Raw genomic sequence first — 13,959 nt, 5'->3', positions numbered from 1 at the left:
TCTAAATGCCCCTTTAGGAATTAAAATAATTAATTATAATAATGGTACCATCAAATTTCCACCAATATATAAAAATAATATATAATATAAATGACTAAACACTGGTTACACCTACGTTAAACGAAAGTGTTATATTAATGTCACACCTGGTAACATATTGAATATCAGCATAGACACCAGGTGACTATCAATATTATACCTACATTGATTTTTTCTCTCGTCTTGCATTTTCATATCAAAATTGCTTCCCAGCAATATTTGAAGCTGGCACGCAGTCATTGGAGAATAATTCCAATACGAATCTGTTTTGATATAAAATCACGGGCGTTGGCTCATCAGTGAATTTCTAAATAAATATAAAATTTTTGCTGATGTAAGCGAAACAAGTGGTGTTGCTATAGTAACAGAATTTTAATATAAAAATATATATAAAAATAATCATATGGATTAAAAGTGTCACAGTGGATATCATTCTAGTTAAGGTTCAAAGGTAAGCTTAATTTTAATATGTTGTAAGATTTGTTTTCCTTCAATGAAACTCAAATTAAATTGTAGTCACAATTAAACTTTTTAATGTTCCTGTTTCTTTCCAAATATAATCTGGTCTTTGCAAATGACTTTCAACTTTTTCTCATGTCTCTCACATCTTGATTAAATGGCCTTAAACAAAACAGCTACTGGTTATTTGAAACTACAGGCATAACATCTAGGTTATGTGAAACTACTGGCATAAAAGTTAGGTAATGTGAAACTACTGGCATAACAGTTAGGTTATGTGAAACTTCTGGCATAACAGGTACTGGTTATATGAAACTACTGGCATAACATCTAGGTTATGTGAAACTACTGGCATAACAGTTAGGTTATGTGAAACTACTGGCATAACAGTTAGGTTATGTGAAACTACTTGCATAACAGCTACTGGTTATATGAAACTACTGGTATTACAGCTACTGGTTATGTGAAACTACTGGCATAACAGCTAGGTTATGTGAAACTACTGGCATAACAGTTAGGTTATGTGAAACTACTGGCATAACAGCTAGGTTATGTGAAACAACTGGCATAACAGATAGGCTATGTGAAACTACTGGCATAACAGATATGTTATGTGAAGCTATTGACATAACAGATAGGTTATGTGAAACTACCATCATAACAGCTAGGTTATGTGAAACAACTGGCATAACAGCTGGATTATGTGAAACTACTGGCATAACAGCTAGGTTATGTGAAACTACCTGCATGACAGCAAGGTTATGTGAAACAACTGGCATAACAGCTAGGTTATGTGGAACTACTGGCATAACAGCTAGGTTATGTGAAACAACTGGCATAACAGCTGGATTATGTGAAACTACTGGCATAACAGCTAGGTTATGTGAAACTACCTGCATGACAGCAAGGTTACATGAAACAACTGGTATAACAGCTGGATTATGTGAAACTACTGGCATAACAGCTACTGGTTATGTGAAACTACTGGCATAACAGCTCCTGGTTATATGAAACTACTGGCATAACAGCTAGGTTATGTGAAACTACTGGCATAACACCTACTGGATATGTGAAAATACTGGCATAACAGATAGGTTATGTGAAACTACCATCATAACAGCTAGGTTATGTGAAACTACCATCATAACAGCTAGGTTATGTGAAACTACTAGCATAACAGCTAGGTTATGTGAAACTACTGGCATAAAACCTACTGGTTATGTGAAGCTATTGACATTACAGATAGGTTATGTGAAACTACCATCATAACAGCTAGGTTATGTGAAACTACTAACATAACAGCTAGGTTATGTGATACTACTGGCATAACACCTACTGGTTATGTGAAACTACTGGCATAACAGATAGGTTATGTGAAGCTATTGACATAACAGATAGGTTATGTGAAACTACTAGCATAACAGCTAGATTATATGTGAAACTACTGGTAATTTACAGATAGGATATGTAATGCTACTGGCACAACCACTTGGTTACTTGATACGACTAGCATAACAGTTAAGTTATGTAAAGCTACCGGCTTAACAGCTTGGTTATGTGAAACTACTGGCATAACAATTATATCATTGGAAATACTAACCATCAGGCAATATGAAACTACTGGCGTAACAGCTAAATTATGTTGAACTACTGGCATAAAAGCCAATTTATGTGGATTTCTTTCCATCTGGACAAGACCATTCATCAGTTTTAGGGAAAATTTCAAAAAATATATTGCATGAGCAACAAGCAGTGCAGACCAGAAAGTACAGATGTACCAACTGATTGAAAATTTTCTTGGTCTGCACTGGTTACATGTGTTGCATAGGTAGATTTATATGCTGCTGGAATGCTAAGACTTAATTTGATACAAAACTTGCATAAGAGCTAGTTCAGAAGTTTTATAGATTTATACTTAAAATAAGGAAAGCATTTAAATTTCTATTTATTTCAACTTGAAATTTTATGAGTTAGAGGAAAAATATGTTATTATCTTGGAATAGAAAGATATTGTTGGCCAATTAAACAGAGGAGTGCTTTGTTTCTAAGTTCTGCTAAAGGAGAATGATTATTTTAGTCTTGTCTGAATAATGCCCAAGATAACATTCCATTGTTGTATATCTGCTTATCATATAAATTTAGAGGTAATTGCTTGTAAATCATCTCCCTGAATGATAGCTAGCCGCAATTATGCCAAGCTTTATGTTGATGCAACAGGGCTTGAACAGTAGCCTTGATCCATTTATACCACTACTGTTCATTAAACAGGCTCATTAGTTGTGTTTGTTAATCCGAGGCCAAGTTGTCAAGGTCACAGACTCAAAATCACTTGCCCTCTACCACTGTGAGTTTGACTCCTGTTGGGGTATTTCTGATTTTTTCATTTGTCAAAACTATACAACAAGCCTTCCTGTTATGTAAGATAAGTGGTTCTTTATTTGGATGCCCCCTCAAGCCTGAAATTATGCACTGACCCCTTAAGTCTTTCTCCATTAGTAAATAATATCTGCGTACTTTGACCATACTGTTGGCCTACTCACTTTGAATTTTCCCATTGATCATCCCTAAAATTGACAATGAACTGTTCCAAAATGGAAGCTGCCGGGAAAAGTGCATTAAGAAATTCAAACCAACAAAACTAACAAACAAGAGTTGAGTCCAGCATACATATTTATGACATCTGACCAGACTGTATGCTATCAACTTAGCTTCTTAATTTGAATATTTTGATCATGAAATCCCTTAATTAACAATGAACTGTTCCAAATTCAAAGTCAGACAAGTTCATTACACAAATTTAGTTGGGGTAGGCTAATGCCAGAAAATAATCTTGTTTTCAAGTGCATGCAATAATTCATTCTGCTGATACATTCTAATGTGAGGGAATTATCTCAAGTACTTGATATTCACTAAACAAAGCAAACCAAACAAACCTTATAAGGAAATAATATATATTATTACTTTGATATATCTTTGTAAATCTGTTATTATTTACTTCTTTTGAAGTAATTTATTACTAAAGTAATTTGTGAAGTAATATATTACTACCCTCTATTCATTACTACATTTAAAATTGATCATTACCTTTAAAGTAATTTATTACTACATTTTAAGTTATTTATCATTACCTTTAAAGTAATTTATTACTACATTTAAAGTAATTCATCATTACCTTTAAAGTAATTTATTACTACATTTTAAGTTATTTATCATTACCTTTAAAGTAATTTATTACTACATTTAAAGTTATTTATCATTACCTTTAAAGTAATTTATTACTACATTTAAAGTAATTTATCATTACCTTTAAAGTAATTCATTACTACATTTTAAGTAGTTTATCATTACCTTTAAAGTAATTCATTACTACATTTAAAGTAGTTTATCATTACCTTTAAAGTAATTCTTTACAACATTTAAAGCAATTTATCGTTACATTTAAAGTAATTCATTATACATTTAAAGCAATTTATCGTTACATTTAAAGTAATTCATTACTACTTTAAAGCAATTCATCGTAACTTTTAAAGTAATTCATTACTACATTTAAAGCAATTGATCATTACCATTAAAGTAATTCATTACTACATTAAAAGTAATTTATAATTACCTTTAAAGTAATTTATTACAACCTATTTCTACCTTTAAAAAAATAATCAGTACCTAGAAATATTTTAATGTATATCAGAACCAGAACTGAAATACTAAGAAGCTTTCCAAAAATATTTAATGTCTCTTTTTAAGAATAATTAAACATGTATAAAATTAGGAAAATTCGTTATGGTGTCACAGGGTGAGAAATATGTGCAGCCCTGACAGACTCAAACCTGGGACCCTCGGAATACTGTACTGCGGCTCTATCGACTGATCTATCTAGCCTCTTACACACCATCTCCCCTAAATGACAATGGCAATTTCCAGTATCATATGATGTCAATTTTATACATTAAACTGCAACCAAATATTAAAATTCTCTGGCCTTTTTTTCTTGATAAATTTTGATACCAGGTAAATGGAAGAACAATTAATTGCTTTTTTATGATAAAAAAAGTCACACACAATAATCAAAAACAGTTCACCTCTGTTAGCTGATAAACAGTTATATACAGTTATATACAGTTATATAACTTTACTAGTAAATAAATGCTACAGTCATACATTGACTCATATAGTATGTGAAGTGAAACTGGATATACATGATATTTGGACATATCTGAGTCACATGGTGAGATTTTAATTACCATCTAGGTATTTAATTACTGCTAAACAGGGTATTATGTACTAAACTAGACGTGTTTTGTTTTGTTTTTTTTTTGTTTGTTTTTTTTTTTGAACTTGTACATTTTGCCTGAAATACCAACAGGAAAAAATTGTTTGTTTTTTTTATTTTCAAATTTTTGTTGTTGTGGTTTTAGTTGGTTTTGTTTGTTTGTATTTGAGTGTTTTAGGCTAACATTCTGACACTGAGACTGCTTTTTTTATCTAACATAACAACGTTGTTTAGTTAAAAGAGACTCCACTGATTTTTTTGACGTGAAGTGACCAAAAATATTTTTCAAGATTTTTGTATAACTCGATGTATGTCTAGATCAATAACTCAAGTAGAAAATTTCAGATCATTCCCTCTCTCTGTTTCCCCGAAATAATCAATTTCATTGTGCAAATTGGCCCAATAAAATGAAAACCGTTTAAACTATATTCACTCATATCGGCCAAAAATCGCATAAAAATCGATTATCAATTTCATACTGTTTATATTTATATTATCATCTTTTGTTTGGTTTCAAATTTAAATGTACCAAATGATTTAAGAAAGAATTTCAAAATGTATGATATCAGGCTATTGGACCTCAGTGGAGTTCCTTTAATTCTGATTCAGACATCATAGATTCATCATGTCATGTGTTGGCACATGTAATTAACATGTGAGTCAACATCACTTCAATATTAAAATTTATATGTATTAATTATGATGACACTAAAATATTTCTATGTAACTGCATTAAGTTTTGTTAAAACAGTTAATGACTTATCAATATGACCATTTGGTGCCAATTTGACGTATACATTTTATGAACTGATATGGATCAAACCTGTGGCGGTAGTGTATATATGCAAGATATAATTTTAGCATTATATGAAAAGAAAACATTGTAAGAAAGGGAAATATCAATAAAAATCTGTTATTTTTGTTGTCTTAAAAAATTGTTAACTATATTGTGGAGGCAGAAAACTTAAAAGCCAAGTATACCAATTATTTACTCTCTAGTCCTAATATTATACATAAAATTATGCATGATTATATTTATTTTTACTATTTATTTACTCAGTGAAAAGAAATTAAACATGTGTCTGCAACAGAAAAAAATGCATATCTATTTTAAATTAATTGAATACATTTATATTTTAAGACAAAGAGAGCTTTAATTAGTTCCTAGATACAGCATGGAATGACTAAACTTAATGGTTTTCATAATTTACCTCCCAGAATTTTCCCTTCCTACGGTAATTGTTAAAAAAAAAAAAAAAAACGGAAAAAAAGAACGAAATGTATATAATGAAGTTTTTCTGCAATTACTGGAAAGTTTATATTTGATTGATGCAGATTAACATACATTTTGGCAGGTTTGTTTAGGTATAGTTAATGGTTCATGATACGAGCACCTGCTTTCATTCAGTATCTTATCTACCACTTAGGTTTTTTTTTCTTGTTCTTTTTATTCCTTTTTTCTCTCAGATTTATTTTTTCCCCATCTTTTTTTCCCAGTTAATTAGTCTGTGGTTTCCTTATCATGTATAAAAGCCATGCAGCATTATTTCCCAAAAGAAAGTGCTTGGAGAGAAATGTTTATTAAGGAGGATGAGTGGATAAAGTATTTTTTGTTGTTGTTGATGTTGTTGTTTTTTAATTTTTTTTATGTCCAAAATTAAACTTCAGATGACAGCCCCTCCACCACTTGGTAGGTTTTGATAAAACTGTACATTAATGATCATTAAAAAAAGTCCTTTACAAAAAATTTTCTTAAATCATTTCGGTCTATTGGACAAGGAATATCCTTGTACTTAAATCGTGTCCCTGTAGACTATATCTTCTGGTGAGCAATATAGGGCCATCATGGTCCTCTTGTTTCATTGAAGGTTTGGTCTTCTCGTCTGTGATGCATATTAATGTCTTTACCGTGCACCTTCATTAGTTGAATGATATTGTGGATATATGATATTGTACATACAATCATACATATCATATCTATATCGTATCTATATCGTATGGTTTGTTGCTACTTAAATTCCATTGTTCACTACTATTAGGTAGGGTTTGATATATTGAAAGGATCAAGGTCACTCATATCACATTTGAATTTTTCCTCACAGTAAGGATATTTTTAAGCTCAACTTGGAAGCATTCTGATGCTGGATTGCATACTTCATTTATTTTATTTTTAATTTTTTTCAAATGATTCACTATTATTGTCTGGCATGTCACATGACCTTAGCTATAGTCATGTGACTGATAAGATGTCACTTGTAAGTGTCGAGGAGAAGTTTGTTATTCATTCCTTTAACAATCCCTTTGTCTTTTTCTTAAAAGCAATTGCCGGTATTAATGTCGTTACTGAAAATTGAAAAAATTTTGAAAAAAGTTTCCTAAAATAGAATTTCATGTGAGGTCATTTTAAATCAAATTTTGCAAAAATTTATGGAGTTAAATGTTTTGAACAGAATATTAGCATGAAAGAAGTATAAATTGAAATTTTATTCAGCTATAAATAAATTGTTTGATTTTTTTTTTACTGACGCACATGAATTTAATCTTAATATTAAATCAATTCTACTTGTATAAAAGCTTTATTCAGAATTTATATAAAATATCATAATCATGTGCAGTTAATAAAACAAAAAACTGACTCAAATCAGATAATAGTAACAACTTCCTAATTTTGTGTTGTTATACAGTAAATTACTTAACATACTTGAAATTATTATGAACAATAGATGTTTATCAGTAACTGTATTTACCCTAATAAGGTGACCTGTATTAATGATATCATACTGAAATTTGAATAAAGGTGATCTATGTATGCCAATTAATGTCTTCCTTCTGGTTTTCAGCCAGAAAAATACATAATAGGTAGGTACTTGTATATTTAATATAATTTTATACATATGACAAATAACAATTGTAAAGAAAAGATTTTTAAAAAATGGCAAATAAAGTAAAAAAAAAAATTGGCATCAGCAGCTAAGACTGACGATAGGTAGGGGAGACAATCCCTTTTTTTTTGCTTAACTTATTATGTGACTTATATTCAGAACAGTCTAATTAATTTGAGCAATTTCATTATCATCAAAATTTAGCTGCCAACATAAATTAATATACCGGTATAAAGCTTAATGAAATTATATAGTACATGCATGCCATGGTGGCACACAGGCTTTACTATCTCTTAGCCTAGTTCCACCCATCGGGACCAGTGTAACCATGGTCAGCCTGCACATCCATGTTCGCTATTCAGTCAGTTCTTTCTTTAAAATTTTACCTTAAACTGATGAATGGTTTTGTCACATTTTGAAATGACCTTGAAATTTAAGAAAATTTGTTACACCTTTTTCTTGAATCAAATGTTAATAGGGGAGCAATCTTCCAGTGGTTAAGGGGTCTGTCTCTCAACCCATGGGTTCAAGCCCTACCCGATCGGGTCACAACCATGTTTCTTCTTAAGGAACCAGCACTGGTTCGTTCCAGGAAGCGGACTCGAAAGTAATTAATATAAGTTGGAAGAACTTGTTTTGCAATCGAGCTTAAATACAAAATGTATGTTTAAACTAAATGTTAATACATACCTATAGGTATGAGAGTTTAAATATGTAGATTAAAGATAAGTAAAAATATCCCTGCTGGACTTAACATTTTTACAGGAAAGAGAAATGTAAACAAAAATTACTCAAGAGCCTTGAGGTTTTAACTGTAAATCACTTATATTTTTTTGTGTGTGTGTGAACATGTATAAATTTGCCTTGAAGTGTGTAATAATGCACAAATGTTAAATACATGTTTGTTAATATGAATCCAGTGCACTCCTTATGTATATTATGTAGGGAGTGATTTTCGTGAATGGAATTCCACTCAAGTGGAAAATGATTAATACTAGGAAATTGCATTTTGTGTATGGTGTGGTCGGGTTAAAGTTGTACATTTAACAGTGACTTGGCTTGGATTTATTTATAAAAAAAAAAGATTTTGTGAAATAAAAAAATTGTCTTTTTTTAATATTTGATAATAAATTTTCTAGGATTTACTAGAGTCATATGGTAAGAACTTTTCTTTAATGCTTAAAAGAATTTTTCACAAACTCTAAATATAATTATCAATTTTATAAAAAAAAGAAATAAAATAAAAAAATTGATATTGATAAAGGAAGTATTTTTTTATTAATTAGGTATAAGGTATCAGAAAATCATTTTATATACAGTCATGTTTATATATTATTAAAGATTGCCTTATTTATACTTGCCTTGGGTAAAGATTGATACTTTAATAAGTTGACGCTATTTGAGTGCTTAACTCAACATTTCAAGGACTGAAAACTTGTTTTTAAAAGTGTTTAGACAAGCATTGTGGTCAGGAAATTTGTTTCAAAGTCGGAAGGGTGTCTCGTATTATATATTGTATAAATATTTATACAGTTTAAGGTCCAGGTTTCCTGGTAACACTGTAATTCAGATGGGGGAACAGAAAGAATCTTTATCTTTTGTGTATTCCACCTGAGATTTTGAGTTTAAATTTCTTCCCCGGATCCAAATCTGTCAGCCATGCAATCTCCCAGGAATTTGATTGTTTAACATTCCATTAAATGAGGATGCTGTGATAAAAAGGGAATGAAAGTAGGCAGCATGTTCTTCTTTTATCTCTCACCTTACAGAAAGACCACACAAATTTAATGCTAGTTTTTTGGTTTTTTTTCTCCTTTTCATTAATTTTAAAACATTTTTTTTATTTGGGTTATATATATGAAATTAAAACATTATTTTGGTTATATATGCCAGCTTAATATTATCAACTTATAACTTTATTTTGGTCATATATCAACTTAAAGCATTATTTTGGTTATATTACCAACTTAAAACTTTACTTTGGTGATATATACCAACTTAAACCTTTTTTGGTTATATATACCAACTTACAACCTTATTTTGGTTAGAACATTATCTTGGTTATATATTCCAACTTATAACTTTATTTTGGTTATAATTTATACCAATTTAAAAAACTTTATTTTGGTTTTATTATTATATACAGACTTAAAACTATGCATTGACTATATATACCTACTAAAAACTTTATTTCAAAACATCTTCCTGTACTGTATGATGATAAAATGACAGAAACCTGTGTTAAGTTAACAGTTTCTGGATTTCATAATATTGATTATCTGCACATTTCTCCACAAGAAATGCACAACATCTCCACAGTACAACTGAGAAGTGCAAAATTCAAAATATATCAGACTGTAAGACCTTTAAAAATGTATTGTCCCTAATGAGCTGAAATGTGACTGTAAGTTGGAGTTACGTGTAGGTGGTGAGGCGTAAAAGACTTACCCCTGAATCAGAATATTTTGGGTTTTCCCAGCTGATCGAGTGGGGGGTGGGGGGTTATAAACAAACTTTTACAGTTACAGCTTTGTAAAGCATAAGGTTGACTCATCTATTGTGAACTGTCAAGCTTTTACAGTAAAAATTTGTTTGTACTAGGGGTTTAGCTTTGAAAAACTCACAATTTCCGAAGTTCCGAATAACAACAATTACATGCTAGCCCTGAAATAAAGCATTGAGAGGCATCAAGAGGATATCCTCAACCACTAAGCAACCACTAAGGCTGGTTATAAAGGTTCACTTTGTTTTCTTCTTTGAAATTAAAGGTTTTAGAGCATGTTAGATGCTTATCACCTGATGAAAGAAGTATTTCGATTTCCATACAAAATACTACATCACTATACCTGTACTGAAAGCTAAAAGGCAGCAGAGTTAGAAGATGTTTCAAGAATTAAATTGGTCAGTGAGGAACTTTTTGGACATTTTAACAGGACACCAACAATTAATAATAGTATAAAAGCATTTCAGGGCATAATTGGCTTTTAAATATTTTCAGCTTTGAGCTACTTAGATTTGTACATTTAAAGGAACTCCACTGAGGTGAAAAATCCCCCAAAAAATATATATTAAATAGAATTTCTTACATACATCAGCTGATCAAATGGAGCATTAATCTCGAAAAAATAATGTCCAGTCCCATGATGTCAAAAAACCTCAGTGGAGTCCCTTTTACATGTAGTTTCATTCTTCAATAATGCTATTGAAGGTCTGTTTCACTCAACAATTAAAACAATTAAGGGTTTTTTTACTTTTGTACAATGATACTTTGATGCAGTTTGACAAATAGTCATTGTAGAAATATTGAAGGGCGTATGATGACAATGAGTAAGCAATATAAAATTTTTAAGTTTTCTTTCTTTTTAAGTGCAATTATGTAGTTAATCATTGTTTCAAGATTTGTATTGGCAAATGAACTCAACTACAAGACCAATGTTTCGTTATAACAATGCATGAAAGACTTCAGATTCTGACATCAAAGATATATCTCTCTTTGGAATATGGTGTTCCATTAGGGCCATCACCTATGAATGAATATTTTGTTTGTTTGTTTGGATTTTTACGGCACGTCAACACATAACTGGCCATATCGTGCTGAATGCTATAATAGGCTTAAAATGTTATGTAAAACTTTGTAAATGACAATATAAATGAGCCAATAAATATAATAGATCCTAGAATACAAGTTTATCTCTTTCAAATAATCAATTATGTTTTTTGATGGAATTGTATTAAAGAGTTCTTTGAGTGAATTTACAGAATAAAATCTATTACGGGTCTATACATGCAATAGTACATGCAGCCTGAAACACACAATCACTAAATCGAAGAAGTTATAGGTTTTGGCAAAGATGTAAACTAGAAAGTAAGAAGACAAAATACATGAAACCACAAAAAGTATAATGTTATCGCATTTTTGTCATCATATACGTTCTCGTTTTAGAATGTTTTCTAGTTTTTATGTTAAAGTTTATACATATTTATTCAGGGTATTTGATCGTTTAGAAAACTATAAGTTTACAGAAACTCTAATCCGTTCCTCTAACCAATCAGTACTTGAGAAAAAAGTCTTAAGTTTCTTGCTCAAAGAAACAAGGGCTTGACCCTGATAGGGGTTTGAACCCTCACAACTAGCGATCCTTTGAGTACTTGTCTGACGTCCATGCTTTAAACCTTGGTAATCTGCACCTTGAATCTATGAAAAGCCTGAGCAGCATTTGCCATTTGTGACTGATGTAAAATCTATGCATTTGATTGACAAACCTGTGGCATTTAAGAAAAATTTGCTCCATGTTGATATTTTGTACATATTTGTGTTATGTGAGAAGAATAGTACAGCACTGCAGATTAGGGTTAAATTGCAGAATCACACTTTTTATGAATGTTTTACAAAGCAAATATTAATGATAAATCTGGAATCAAAATTTTAAAGTATCACTCCACATTAAACATTTTAATTTGTAATGTTTCACAAAGTACAGTTTAGTATGACTTGAAGGTAAAACGTAAGGTAAAATTGTGATAACATAAAGTATCTGTCATGATAAAGTCATTATTAAAGTTCAACTAAGGTAACAGATCAGTATGATTATAAAATATAACTTCTGTTTGTTTAATTGTTTTGGTTTTACGTTGCACCGACACTGTATAGGTCATATGGCGATGTTCCAGCATTACAGGTGGAGGAAGACCTCAGGTGCCCTTCAGTGCATTATTTCAGGCACAAACGGGCACCTCAGAGTAGAACCACCAATGTGCCATAAGTTAGCTGGATAGCTTCCTCACATGAAAAAATCCAAAGTCTCTAAAATGTAAAAGTTCAACAAAGTACAGTTCAGTATAAACTATGATATAACCTAGCTAGTGTTGACAGTTTAGGCCATGGAAAAAAAAAATTCAGATGATAAATTGACATTTAGCACAGTTCAGTATGAATCTGAAATATTTAAGGTATTCTCCACTGAGGTATGGTCGAATGTCACAAAAAAGGTAAATTTTCACGAACCCATATTTTTTTGTTGCCTGGGTGTTAGGGACATTTAAGCAGAATTAGTGATACATTGATATGCATGTATGTGTTCTATGGCTTGGCAATTCGTGAGAATTATGTTATGAATTTAATCCTTCGAGCTTAAACGCTTCAGCAGGAATCAAACCTACATTTGCGAAGCAAGTGATTCAAAATCAGTGATCGCAGATCATTAAGATGTTTCCAAAATTTACTCTGTTTCGCTATAAGTCACAAGAACCTAATATTTTATTTTTATAAATTATTTGATAAGTTGACCTAAACATATTATCTTTTATTCTTAAGTGGAGGAGTACTTCATTGCTTAGTAACAAGTTCTTAAAGGTTGTTAGATTTAAATATTTGGATAATTGTCGACCAAAAAGGTAAATTTTCATCAAAGTGCCGGTTTAATCTTTCGCGATGAAATTGAAGAATAGGGTTTATTGATTTATATAATTGAATTAGATTTAATTTGCAAATTTTATTTCTATTTAGATTGAAAAATTATGTCATCTACAGTCAATCATATTATTATGATTAACTTATTTAGATTTTAATAGTCTTAAACACTTAAGTAAGCATGTTGGTGGCAAGTGATCCTATCCATGCCACCACAGCAGACAATATCCATGCTGCCTGCTCGTTTTGCAGGGGCGGCAAAATCAATTGTCAGTATTGCACAGGTTGTCCCACAGCAAGTACGTACAAGTAAAATTGTATCAAAAATTCTGCTGCCATCAGTATACAGCCTGGTCCCGTGTAATATAAAATAAGAAATGAGCCGTGTCACGACAAAACCAACATAATGGGTTTGCGACCAGCATGGATCCAGATCAGCCTGCGCGTCCGTGCAATCTGATCAGGATCCATGCTGTTCGCTTGCCAACTCTATTACAAGTGGAGAAACTGACAGTGAACAGCATGGATCCTGATCAGACTGCGCGGATGCGCAGGCTGGTCTTGATCCATGCTTGTAGCAAACCAACTATGTTGGTTTTGTTGTGACACGGCTCAAATGATTAATCAATATATTTAAGTTTCTAAAAAGAAGATTGTAATAAAAAAATAAGATGTTAAAGCAGCATGCCTCAAGAATTGAGGTAACTTTTATGAAATTTTTAAAATTGTTATAATAACTAAAAATGATACCCAGTGTAAAAAGTAAGTGATTTTGATTCAGTCCAGGGTTACTATCTAAATCTATCCACAGAAATTGTTGATAACTTTGTAAAAATAATACATTCAAAGTTTCACATGGATTGTAAATGAGTATATGTATATTGTATCTATAAAACTAT

The 13,959-nt window shown here is 31.1% G+C and overlaps 1 protein-coding gene across 4 annotated transcripts in view; it reads left to right on the top strand.

Annotated features, from left to right (window-relative positions):
* Positions 1–468: 468 nt before the first annotated feature.
* LOC132736399 (unconventional myosin-Ic-like) overlaps positions 469–13,959 on the top strand; it is a 61,572-nt gene continuing 48,081 nt past the window's right edge. Inside the window, exon 1 of one of the 4 annotated variants that reach the window (XM_060723556.1) lies at positions 469–490. The gene's annotated coding sequence lies outside the window, so the exon portion shown is untranslated. Of the gene's footprint in view, positions 491–4,592; positions 4,724–8,556; positions 8,809–12,936; positions 13,045–13,959 lie in introns of those variants that run through there. The other 3 variants (XM_060723536.1, XM_060723543.1, XM_060723550.1) reach the window with 3 other exon arrangements.

This window comes from Ruditapes philippinarum, unplaced genomic scaffold, assembly GCF_026571515.1.
Source record: "Ruditapes philippinarum isolate M1 unplaced genomic scaffold, ASM2657151v2 ctg1013_1_1_1_1, whole genome shotgun sequence".
Classification (NCBI taxonomy): domain Eukaryota; kingdom Metazoa; phylum Mollusca; class Bivalvia; order Venerida; family Veneridae; genus Ruditapes; species Ruditapes philippinarum.
Note: the sequence above shows the minus strand (reverse complement) of the source record. Positions and strands in the feature narration are given on the sequence as shown.